We start from the raw sequence: 13,022 nt of genomic DNA on the forward strand, positions 1-13,022 counted from the left end.
GCAATCAGCTGATTTCTTTGTTTGAGTTTCTAATGGTAGGTTTGTTGACTACGAAGTCCTTCACGACGGAGTCCTCGGATAAAAGTTCACGGTTAACTTGCCACATCAGATTGCGATAAACTCCCAAGCTTTTGATGACGACCCCCACCAACGTCGTCGGGAGCTAAGACTGACTTCCGTGTAACTGGCGAAAATCCCATTTTTATGTCCAAATAACGGCATCTGATTGGCTATCTGACGTCATGATATGCGGAGATGGTACTTGTTGAGATGGCGCATGCTGAGGTGGGGCCCCCTGAGTTCATAGATTACGCTTCCACTCGCTATCTGGTGTCGCTTGCAGCAGCAGTACTTATACGAGGCGGTAAACTGTGTGAATTCCTTCTACGTGCTCTTGCTGTAGCAAGTGCAAGCTCTCGTGCGTTGCTAAGTGCATAGCCAGTGTCTCTGCTGAAGTTGTTATCGCAAAGTCTAATTTCCACAGCTTTCCTTGTAATGTTGTTGGCTTTATTTTTAACATCGCCAGGCATTTGGCATACGCTGCTGGAGAAAGGCTTGCTCTAGACTTTTCTGTGGATCATGGTCTTCAGAGACGCATCCATGTTGTTTCTGCATGTTTTATAATTTTACCACCCGACTTTTCATTGCGTAGTCCTCTCAGTCTTACCTTAGTTCTTTCAACACGACAAGTAAATTGTTTGTCCCATCCCCCATCACTCCCATCTCACTCCAATTCATTTTCAGTCGTCGTTATAGATGGCGTTAGGGGTATAGGAGCAGGAATCTCTATTGATGACTGAGCACAGGGTACTGAACATTACATCAGTATTTACTTCATTTAAAGACTAAAAATTACGGCTATTATGAGTAGTACTTTTTAGATTGGTTAGAACCTCCAAATACGTGTGGCACAAGCAAGCCATTAATGTTCGTTTTCCCCTAGGCAGCAGGTCAGGTATTGAAGTCTGGATGCATGCTTGCATGACGGACATTTTATACTGACAGGCATAGTCCACTTCATGGCAGAGTTACAACTGTACAGAAAACATCAGGTAGTAAAACTCTGACGTGTTTGCAAGAAGACTGTTAGACGCATGAAAACAAACAACTACCACACTGAAGTGGGTACATATTAAGGTACTAATTATCACAGTATCTTAAATCCTGTATCTTCCACTCCAGTCCGTTCCCCGTTACATTTATTTGTTTCCCTCTCTCTCCCAGTCATTCCCAACATACATTTGTCCAATGATCACTGAGAAACTCTTTTTGAATCGTTTTTACGTTAAAAATTCATGACCCATTGAGGTAAAATTGGAAGTACACATTACTCTCCGTCCCAGACACATGAAAATCATCGTTGGAAAACAATGATTAATCACGAAATGTATTCCAAGCATTTTTCACATTCGTGTTCATTTCTTCTATTATCAGTCCATCCTTGTACTACTTTCTATTCGATATCGTGTCATTGATTATTTTTATCTTTTCATAGTTGATTTTGAGGCTTGCTTTCAATCTTGCTTCATCAAATACTTCTAGCAGCTGTTGAACCTTACTCGCCGGCCGGAGTGGCCGAGCGGTTCTAGGCGCTTCAGTCTGGAACCGCGCGACCGCTACGGTCGCAGGTTTGAATCCTGCCTCGGGCATGGGTGTGTGTGATGTCCTTAGATTAGTTAGGTTTAAGTAGTTCTAAGTTCTAGGGGACTGATGACCTAAGAAGTTAAGTCCCATAGTGCTGAGAACCATTTGAACCATTTTGAACCTTACTTGCACTGCATGTGAGGAGGAGACCGTCACTGTAAAAACCAAGATGGGTTAGTCATAGTCCTTTATCCAGTGCTCCAACATCGTTTTTCCAGTAGAAGTATTTATAAGCAGAGTGAAGCCCTCCCTTCATCTTTTTATATATGTTAATATTCACAAAAGGAATATCTACTGTGGAAGATTTTATACTCACCTCAATTAAAGTAATGTGAGATGACCTTTCAAACAATTTCAAAAAACTACAAAAAAAATTTAGAAAGATTTTAAATTTCAGCTTTTGTAAGAACCAGGAGTAGGAAAGGCCGGACAGGGGAGTACTTCGTAGACACTTGTTGAATTGGATATATTAATTAAGGGAATTGTCTAGTTTTATACAAAAAACTGGTAATATCGGACTCTCAAGCTGGTGGCCGGTGTAAAAGAATTGGAAATTTGTGGTAAGGTCTTATGGGGCCAATCTGCTGAGGTCATCGGTCCCTAAGCTTACACACTACTTAATCTACCTTAAATTAACTTACACTAAAGGACAACATAAACACCCATGCCCGAGGGAGGACTCGAATCTCCGACGGGGGGAGCCGCGCGAACCGTGACGAGGCGCCTCAGACCGTACGGCTACCCCGCGCGGTGGCCGGTGTGTTGGCCATGTTGTAGGTGGAGCGCAGCCGTTCTATTTACCCCGGGAAAGATCCCCGGCGCTTAGGTTGACAGCATCTGAGTGGATATGGGGCTGCCGTGAAGAGACTGAAATGAGAAAAAATCCCCGATGCTACCCGGTGATGAAACCAGAACCTCCAGGGCCGGAGCCTAGTGTTCTACTAGCTATTTTTTTTAACAAAAGCGATATTTCTTATGGTCACATGAAAAATCATATAAGAATATTTCTGCAACTAATATGCCAATGGAGTTCTCAGTCATTACAATGCTATAAATAACTGTGTAAATTATTATCACAATTTGATACCTGAAGCACTCATTGGCAGTTATCACCAGCCAACATTACGTTGTCATTGGTGACATTTTCCCCATAAAAGGAACATGTAATTTCTGTGTTTGCCACTGACTCTTGTAAAGCATTACAGCCAATCGTGTTTCAGTGTTTTAACTTGGTACTAAGATTATCAGATATTGGATCACAACATTCAATATTAAGCTGTTTCCACTGAGAAATGTTATATTCTGCGAATTTCCAGTTGTTCTACATATGTTTTGTACAGCTCGAATTTTTCGTAACTTCAGGTACTCTGGGTTCTTTGTTATTGCTTGTCCTAAAACTTCGGCAGCTTGTGCTTCACCTTCTGCTTGAGCAATCTCTGCTGCTGTTCTCGTTTTGCTGTCTCCACAACAAATGTAGCTTGCTGAGATTCTCGTTGAACCACTGTTCTGCCTCTGCAGCTGCTGTATACTTCTTTCCGAAACTGAGTACTACACTCCTGGAAATTTAAATAAGAACACCGTGAATTCATTGTCCCAGGAAGGGGAAACTTTATTGACACATTCCTGGGGTCAGATACATCACATGATCACACTGACAGAACCACAGGCACATAGTCACAGGCAACAGAGCATGCACAATGTCGGCACTAGTACAGTGTATATCCACCTTTCGCAGCAATGCAGGCTGCTATTCTCCCATGGAGACGATCGTAGAGATGCTGGATGTAGTCCTGTGGAACGGCTTGCCATGCCATTTCCACCTGGCGCCTCAGTTGGACCAGCGTTCGTGCCGGACGTGCAGACCGCGTGAGACGACGCTTCATTCAGTCCCAAACATGCTCAATGGGGGACAGATCCGGAGATCTTGCTGGCCAGGGTAGTTGACTTACACCTTCTAGAGCACGTTGGGTGGCACGGGATACATGCGGGCGTGCATTGTCCTGTTGGAACAGCAAGTTCCCTTGCCGGTCTAGGAATGGTAGAACGATGGGTTCGATGACGGTTTGGATGTACCGTGCACTATTCAGTGTCCCCTCGACGATCACCAGTGGTGTACGGCCAGTGTAGGAGATCGCTCCCCACACCATGATGCCGGGTGTTGGCCCTGTGTGCCTCGGTCGTATGCAGTCCTGATTGTGGCGCTCACCTGCACGGCGCCAAACACGCATACGACCATCATTGGCACCAAGGCAGAAGCGACTCTTATCGCTGAAGACGACACGTCTCCATTCGTCCCTCCATTCACGCCTGTCGCGACACCACTGGAGGCGGGCTGCACGATGTTGGGGCGTGAGCGGAAGACGGCCTAACGGTGTGCGGGACCGTAGCCCAGCTTCATGGAGACGGTTGCGAATGGTTCACGTCCACGCTGTCGCGGCATGCTACCAGTGTTAAAGACTGCGACGGAGCTCCGTATGCCACGGCAAACTGGCTGACACTGACGGCGGCGGTGCACAAATGCTGCGCAGCTAGCGCCATTCGACCTCCAACACCGCGGTTCCTGGTGTGTCCGCTGTGCCGTGCGTGTGATCATTGCTTGTACAGCCCTCTCGCAGTGTCCGGAGCAAGTATGGTGGGTCTGACACACCGGTGTCAATGTGTTCTTTTTTCCATTTCCAGGAGTGTATTATAGAAACAACATCCAGAATTGTACTGAGAACTTGTTCTCTCTCTGTGAGTTACCTTTGAATTAGCTGTGAGGCATTAATCTTACCAACAACACTCACTATAAATGGATGGCAGAACTTTTTTAATTCAATCTAGGCCCAGTTATCTGTACATTATGGGAAGTTTTTTTGCATCTGGCCTGGACAGCAGACGCGGAAAATATTAACCATCTGCAAGTCTTTGTTTCCCATAGGAGAAAAAATTTTACGTGGTCGTGATCTTATTTCATAGATTGTAAGGTATTGGGATTCTAAAGTGCAGGCCTACTGTGCAAATATAATTTTGGACACCATCAATTGTACTGTGTATTATGGCCCTGTGATCACCTTCAACTGTATAGAGGTACTGACTCGCACCAGCTGCAGCTAGTTTTTTCGGTCCTGTGCCAACGCCTTTAGGGCCCTTTCCAAAGCGACCAGTCTAATCACTTAGCTTATTGTGTGCATTAGCACAGCTGAATTCTAGGTCATTCACGAACTGCCGAACCAAAAATATCTTTTAGAGGTTAAAGCAGCCAGTACATGCAGTTTACGGACATTCATAACCCCATGACCTACAAATCTTACAACTAACGTTCCGCAAGACCACCACGGATACGCATAGTATTAATAAACTGTTTAAAAATTCATTTAACATTACTCTAATGAATGCAACTGTAAAATCTAGCGAAGGAACTATTCCTTTCGCAAATGTATGAAGAAGCTAGCCACCCAGCTCCATTCGAACAGGCTACCGAATGCCCAACGGCGACGACCGGCCGCCGTGTCATCCTCAGCCGATGGGCGTCACTGGATGCGGATATGGAGGACATGCGGTCAGGACAACTCTCTCTCTCTTGTCAGTTTTCGTGACCAAATCCTCTATTTGTCAATCAAGTAGCTTCTCATTTCACCTCAATGGAATGAGTGCCCCTCGCCCCTCACCCCCCCCCCCCCCCCGCCGCAAGGCAACAGCGCTCGGCAGATCCGGACGGTCACCCATCCAAGTGGTATCCAAGACCGACACCGTTTACCTTTGGTGATCTGACGGGAACTGGTGCATGGCCGTTAGCTCATGAATAAACAAAGAGGAAATTTTTCTCCACCTATCGTTGCGTTTAGTACTGTTGACAACGTAGAGGGAACATTACATCGGCGTTTACAACATGTGCCTCTAGATATAATCGTTCTATCCACAAGATACACTTGTCATCAAACATAATAATGTGACAGGAAGAGAACCCCTCCTACCACCGAAAGTAGCAGCTGTTGTGAGGTGGCTTTGTTACACGGAGCAACAATACTGCCTCGTCACAGGGCTAGGCAACGGCTAGTGCAAAGTGATGCGAACAAAGATTAGCAGCAATTTAAGTTATGATAAGATATGGAAGAAGTTTTATTATACTTAACTGTAGTATGACAGTAGTTCACGTTCATTTGCACTGATCGTAATCAGTCACTTGATCTTCATCGATAGTACATCACTTTTTTAAAATAATTATTTACATAAAAATAAATTTCTAATATACCAAGTTTTTAAATCAAACTACTTAGAAAGTAGTGTAATAGTAAGGAGATGAACTATTCATGCATCAGTTACATACCGCTTGTGACCGGCGTTTTCCGTTTTAAATCTTACAAGTATTCTTATAGCTATTAAAAATTCGCAATCATAAATTTTCATGTCTGTATATAAGAGGCTATAAATCTGCATGGAGCAAACATAAAGTACTTTATACTTTTTCTGTCCAGTTTAAAAATGTATGGTATTATATTAAAACTTCATTTTTATTTAAATTACTTACTACTTTGTAGTCTTGTGCGTATTACATTGTTCAGTCGATTTCAGGCATTTTTATTAGCTTACAACAGGAACATATGATAAATTTCAGGTTTATTTTAGTTTCTCTTCAGCTGAACGAATCAGTATATGCTTTCTCTTATGTATACCTCGCAAAATGACCAGAGGCTCACCAGCGATCCATTCTTCTCGCAAACCATTTGTGACAGAAGATGGAGAAGTGGGAAATGGTAGTGGTACACAAAGTACCCTCCGCCACACAAGACAAGAAAGCAAGTTAATATTGCATTGTTGTCCAGTTCCGTGCTATGTTTAAATTTTCAAGTCTGCAGCTCATCCGAAAATGACAGCAGAAAACGAAGTACCCCCCCTACCAGACAAGAAAGTGAAGTTATTCTTGCATTGTCATCCAGTTCTGAGCCACGTGTAAAATTTCAAGTTTCTAGTTCATTGGGAAGAGAGTTGAAAATCAGTTGCAGAATTTGTACTGAACACTCAGACAAGAAAGCGATATTCATCTCCTCCGCTGTCACACACCTCATTTGTGCCAATCCGCCCTTATCCCGCCTGGAACGCGCTCTGATACTACCCGCACAACACGCCAGTCCTGCAGAGAAGCCGACATGTCTGGCGTTACTAGGCGTTTTCATCCCTATTCCCCAGCCTTATGGATCGGACAGAGAAAAAAGCAAGTTAATAATGCATCGTCATCGAGTTCTGAGTTACGTTTAATACTTTGTATAGCTCTCTGGGAAACTAGGTTAAAATCAGTTACAAAATTCGTACCGAAGAGGCGGACAAGGCCTAATAAAAACGTGGTAAAATAGACGGAAAAGTCAGTGAGCTGGCCGTCAGTCGATGCGGTCGCGGCTAGCCCAAGGTAGTGGTGGCCGCAGGCACGTCGCTGCCCGGCGTGACTCGCAGCGGGCCATTAGGCGGAACAAGAGGACAGCTGCCTTCTGCTGCGGACAGCGAGCGCACGCGCCAGCCAGCAAGCGACAGGCGGCGGCCGACTCGTTTGTCGCCAAGTTAGGCGCGCCGCGCATGTTGTTCGACCACAGGCCGGCCCCGGGGTGGCCGTGGCACGACCTGCCGCCAACCCCACCCACAACCTCCCTCCCACCCACACCCCCACCCCCACCTCCTGGCTAGACCGCAGGCGCCGCGCTGCCGTACAACCGCCGCCACTGTGCTGTTACTGTTGCTGCTGCTGCTGCTGCAACTTGGCAGTCCAGTCGGGCTAGCGGTGCAGAATCTGGCCGCCAAAGTTGCTGCTGGCCCCAGCGTGTGCGTACTGCAGACGTTACAGTCTGAGTATCCAACGCGTCTCTTATACTCACCCAGTCTCCAGGCTTTTCTCTCCACTCATCATCTTCTTCTTCCTCAGCGTTTGCCTCACGACGCAGTGGGGTCCGCCATTTTGGCTTTCTGTGTCCCCTCGGGCCGATCCTGTTTCTGGTCTGGGCAGAGATCTGCTACCTCTACATCTACATCCATACTCTGCAAGCCACCTGACGGTGTGTGGCAGAGGGCACTTTGAGTAACTCTATCGGTACTCTCTTCTATTACAGTCTCGTATTGTTCGTGGAAAGAAGGATTGTCGTTATGCCTCTGTGTGGGCTCTAATCTCTCTGATTTTATCCTCATGGTCTCTTCGCGAGATATTCGTAGGAGGGAGCAATATACTGCTTGACTCCTCGGTGAAGGTATGTTCTCGAAACTTCAACAAAAGCCCGTACCGTGCTACTGAGCGTCTCTCCTCCAGAGTCTTCCACTGGAGTTTATCTATCATCTCCGTAACGCTTTCGCGGTTACTAAATGATCCTGTAACGGAGCGCGCTGCTCTCCGTTGGATGTTCTCTATCTCTTCTATCAACCCTATCTGGTACGGATCCCACACTGCTGAGCAGTATTCAAACAGTGGGCGAACAAGCGTACTGTAACCTACTTCCTTTGTTTTCGGATTGCATTTCCTTAGGATTCTTCCAATGAATCTCAGTCTGGCATCTGCTTTACCGACGATCAACTTTATATGATCATTCCATTTTAAATCACTCCTAATGCGTACGCCCAGATAATTTATGAAATTAACTGCTTCCAGATGCTGAACTGCTATACTGTAGCTAATTGATAAGGGATCTTTCTTTCTATCTATTCGCAGCACATTACACTTGTCTACATTGAGATTCAATTGCCATTCCCTGCACCATGCGTCAATTCGCTGCAGATCCTCCTGCATTTCAGTACAATTTTCCATTGTTACAACCTCTCGATACACCACAGCATCATCTGCAAAAAGCCTCAGTGAACTTCCGATGTCATCCGCAAGGTTATTTATGTATATTGTGAATAGCAACGGTCCTACGACACTCCCCTGCGGCACACCTGAAATCACTCTTACTTCGGAAGACTTCTCTTCATTGAGAATGACATGCTGCGTTCTGTTATCTAGGAACTGTTCAATCCAATCACACAATTGGTCTGATAGTCCATATGCTCTTACTTTGTTCATTAAACGACTGTGGGGAACTGTATCGAACGCCTTGCGGAAGTCAAGAAACACGGCATCTACCTGGGAACCCGTGTCTATGGCCCTCTCAGTCTCGTGGACGAATAGCGCGAGCTGGGTTTCACACGATCGTCGTTTTCGAAACCCATGCTGATTCCTACAGAGTAGATTTCTAGTCTCCAGAAAAGTCATTAAACTCGAACATAATACGTGTTCCAAAATCCTACAACTGATCGAAGTTAGAGATATAGGTCTATAGTTCTGCACATCTGTTCGACGTCCCTTCTTGAAAACGGGGAAGACCTTGACCTTTTCCAATCCTTTGGAACGCTAAGCTCTTCTAGAGACCTACGGTACACTGCTGCAAGAATACCTTGAAGTACAAATGGGCGATGCACGGCGTCGGGTGGGGCATCACTTCTTGTAGACACGTTGACTATACCGTTTTGATGTATTGACAAAAATTGGGTAACTTCATTAACGGTGTGAGCATGGACACGTCCAATCACGAAACCTCGTTTAGGGCCAGTTTATAACGTCTCCATGTCCACGCATTCTAGTGCTCTGATTCTGTACAATCGACTGGTACATACCCTCTATTTTAATACGCTTACATCGGCTGTGGATGGCCTCATTGCCGCCTAGTATCCATTCTGCATTATTCAAAAAATGGTTCATATGGCTCTGAGCACTATGGGACTTAACATCTGAGGTCATCAGCCTCCTAGAACTTAGAACTACTTAAACCTAACTAACCTAAGGACATCACACACATCCATTCCCGAGGCAGGATTCGAACCTGCGACCGTAGCGGTCGCGCGGTTCCAGACTGAAGCGCAGCGGTCGCGCGGTTGCAGACTGAAGCGCCTAGAACAGCTCGGCCACTCTGGCCGGCTCTGTATTATTCAAAGTGATTAATATTTTCCGGTGCACTCGGTCTCTGGAACTGTTGCAAAGGAAGGAAATCTAGATTCCTTTGCTAGAGAAAGGTAATAGAAAAGTATTGAATTTATGAATGTCTACAGGGCTCTGTATTTGGACCAGAGTTTTGAAACGTTGCTCTGGAAAGTTTTTTTTACAGGAAATAGGTGATTTACCCAAGCAAATGGCTCCATAGCATACGCCGACGACTTGACAAAAGTTGTATCAGGGAGCACTAGAACAGAGTAACAAGAAATTAGTCGAAACTTCATACTTGACACTCCAAAGACATGAAACAGGCATTGCGGACAGCCCACACGAGACAGCGAAGATGCTGATCTCGCACAAGGGAAAAGATAAGACCTGGACTTACAAGTGTACTTGTTGGGTCGCCTCAGGCATCGATGGTGGTGTTCATACATAACTGTTGAAAGACAGTTCTAGGTATTCCGTCCTTGTGGACCAAGGATACGGAAACCATGACCAACCGAGAAGGTAATTTGTGAAAAACTGATAATGTTGTGGATGGCTGCGGAGAGAGGAGATGCTTAACTCTTGCTACACATGCATGGATTCCCATCTGATGGCCTCAGAGTTAGATCCAGTAGTAGTACGATATGCACTGCCTTCAAGGATTGGAGACAGGGTCCATTGAAACATGACAGATGCTGAAACTGTGTGCTAGATGTGGAAACAACTGCATATCATTTCACACCCCTGTCGTACGTGAATCTTCAACCCAAATTCTTGAGGGTACTTTTGTTCTGTCACTGCAACTACAAAATGCATGATACGCATTTCGCTTTATCGAGGAAAATCATCATCAGTGGCCTGTAATTAAGTTACATTTTAATTTGCTTTTAGATCGAAAAACACTTTGTTAAGAATATGTTGATTTGTACTTACGGTGATTTTCGCTTGATTTCTGGCTGACACCGGGAAATACTGTCTGCTAGCACATCATTGTTTTTCTGCGTTAGACACTGATAATTTTGGCCTAATTTTTAGTTGTTCCGGAGCACTATGCATTTTTATGTTTTTCACAGCACAATTTTATGTACAATACTGTATACTGTTTGTTTTTGTGCTTCTAAGTGCCGGCCGAAGTGGCCGTGCGGTTAAAGGCGCTGCAGTCTGGAACCGCAAGACCGCTACGGTCGCAGGTTCGAATCCTGCCTCGGGCATGGATGTTTGTGATGTCCTTAGGTTAGTTAGGTTTAACTAGTTCTAAGTTCTAGGGGACTAATGACCTCAGCAGTTGAGTCCCATAGTGCTCAGAGCCATTTTTTTGCTTCTAAGTATGTGTTGTGGTTTGTGTTTCGTAGTGTTGCCAACATTTTCCTTCACTCCAAAAATTAAGTGAAGTGATGTATAAATTATACAGTTACTGCAAGGTCATAAATACATACAGCAGAACACATACCATTTAAATACAGGGTTATTCTAAATTATGGACCCATTTTCAAAACTTCTATTTATTCAAGTACAAATCCAAAATGAACAAGATTTAGACCAATGAAAAGAGGAAGTTTCAAAGTTTTTTTTTTTTTCATACTGTTTGATATCAATTTAAAACTTTCTTGAATCCATCAGACATCATCGTCTGACACACGCGGTCGGCCTATGCTTTTTTTCTTTGCACACACTCCGAGTCTGTTTAAATTGCTTAAACCAACGGCTAATGCTTTTTCGAGTTGGTGGTTGAATACCGAATTTGGTACGAAATGCTTGCTGCATTACAATTTGCGAGTCACTTTCTGCGGACTCACGAACGCCGAAAACCTTGTGCTCCACAGTCGCCATCTCACTCAGAACTGACAATGAAACTGAATGACGGCTCTATTGCCGCGTGAACTCTATCGGCCGTTTCTGAAACCATCACCACCCGCCAAAAACTTTGAAACTTCTTCTTTTCATTGATATAAAGCTTGTTCATTTTGGATTTGTACTTGAGTACATACGAATTTTTGAAAATCGGTCCATCATTCAGAATAAACCTCTATATTAAGTTGGTGCATAATTTCGTAGTTTTTTCGTTTTGCATGTTAGTGTTCAGATTGCCTAGGGTTTATTCATGGATTGTCTCATTTTATTTGTAGTTTACTGTTGTTATTTGAGTTCACACATTGTCACTTTGTCATTTGGAGATAGTGAGTGCATCTGTGGACTAGAAAATAGAGTTCTAAGTGGAGAATTTGGAACATTTCTGTCATATTCTTCTATATTCTTCCGTTTCTGTTCAATAGGTGGGTGACAGCAGTAGAAGCAGCCAAAAAGTTTTTGTCATGTATGGGGTTAATGCCATTGGACGGAGCAAAACAGGAAAGTGGTCTTCTTGATTCAAGGAGGATCATTTTGTCATTAGTGACACTCCCTTCGGAGATTCTTGAAGATCGTTTAAACACGTTAATCCTTAACGACCCACGTCATTGTGCTCGGAAAATGGCAGGTGTGATCCACTGTGATCATTCCACCATCGTGCGACATTAACGTCCAACGGCGAGGGTTAAAAAATCGGGTGTATGGGGAGGGACCACATGTTCTAAGCTAAAATCACAAAAATCAGTATGGGACCATAGCGCACCTCTGTTTCCTCGTCACGAGTTTGCTCGTAAGCAACACCGCCTACACCTACCCTGTATCATTACTAGTGACGAAAAATTGTGTCTTTTGTTAACATAAAGACAATAAATGAATACTTGAGCCAAAACAAAGCAGAAGCTCCCCCGTACAAAGGTCTGCGCGCATCCAAAAAGAGAATTTCTTCCCCGAGTTGTAACCATCACTAATGAAATTTATCAACAACTGAACGGCTTAAAGACACAATCCGAGAACAACGACCAGTTAGCGTGCGTGAAGTGGTGTCACTGACAAAAAAACGCTGTACAGGAATTTGGGTGGGAAGTCATTCCGGACCCACGTTACTCAACTGAGTGCACCCTCAGATTTTCATGTTTTCCGCTCTCTATCGAACAGCCATCAGTCGCGCGGGATTAGCCGGGCGGTCTAGGGCGCTGCAGTCATGGACTGTGCGGCTGGTCCCGGCGGAGGTTTGAGTCCTCCCTCGGGCATGGGTGTATGTGTAAGCTTAGGGACTGATGACCTTAGCAGTTATGTCCCATAAGATTTCACACACATTTGAACATTTGAACAGCCTTCAACTATCTTCCTTTCCGATGAAACTGCGCTCCGAACATAGCTCGATGTGCTCTTCGCTTGAAAGCTACGTGATTTCTACAGTCGCGGAATCTAAATATACCCCAGCATACATTATTGATGAGTAAGATCTGTCGTGATTAGTTACATATGGAAAAACGCTAACAACTTAGATACCACCCCAATAATGTTACAGTTTACTTCGTATTTCTAACCTAGTTACAATATATTAGACACATCAAAAAAGGTTTTGCATCACCCTGGTTCCCAGAGCTCCTGGAGATAG

The 13,022-nt window shown here is 44.6% G+C and overlaps 1 pseudogene; it reads right to left on the reverse strand.

Annotated features, from left to right (window-relative positions):
• Window positions 1–2,860: 2,860 nt before the first annotated feature.
• Window positions 2,861–10,002, reverse strand: LOC126252229 (prohibitin-2-like; annotated as a pseudogene).
• Between the last annotated feature and the right edge of the window lie 3,020 nt (window positions 10,003–13,022).

This window comes from Schistocerca nitens, chromosome 4 (assembly GCF_023898315.1).
Source record: "Schistocerca nitens isolate TAMUIC-IGC-003100 chromosome 4, iqSchNite1.1, whole genome shotgun sequence".
In the NCBI taxonomy this organism is placed as follows: Eukaryota; Metazoa; Arthropoda; class Insecta; order Orthoptera; family Acrididae; genus Schistocerca; species Schistocerca nitens.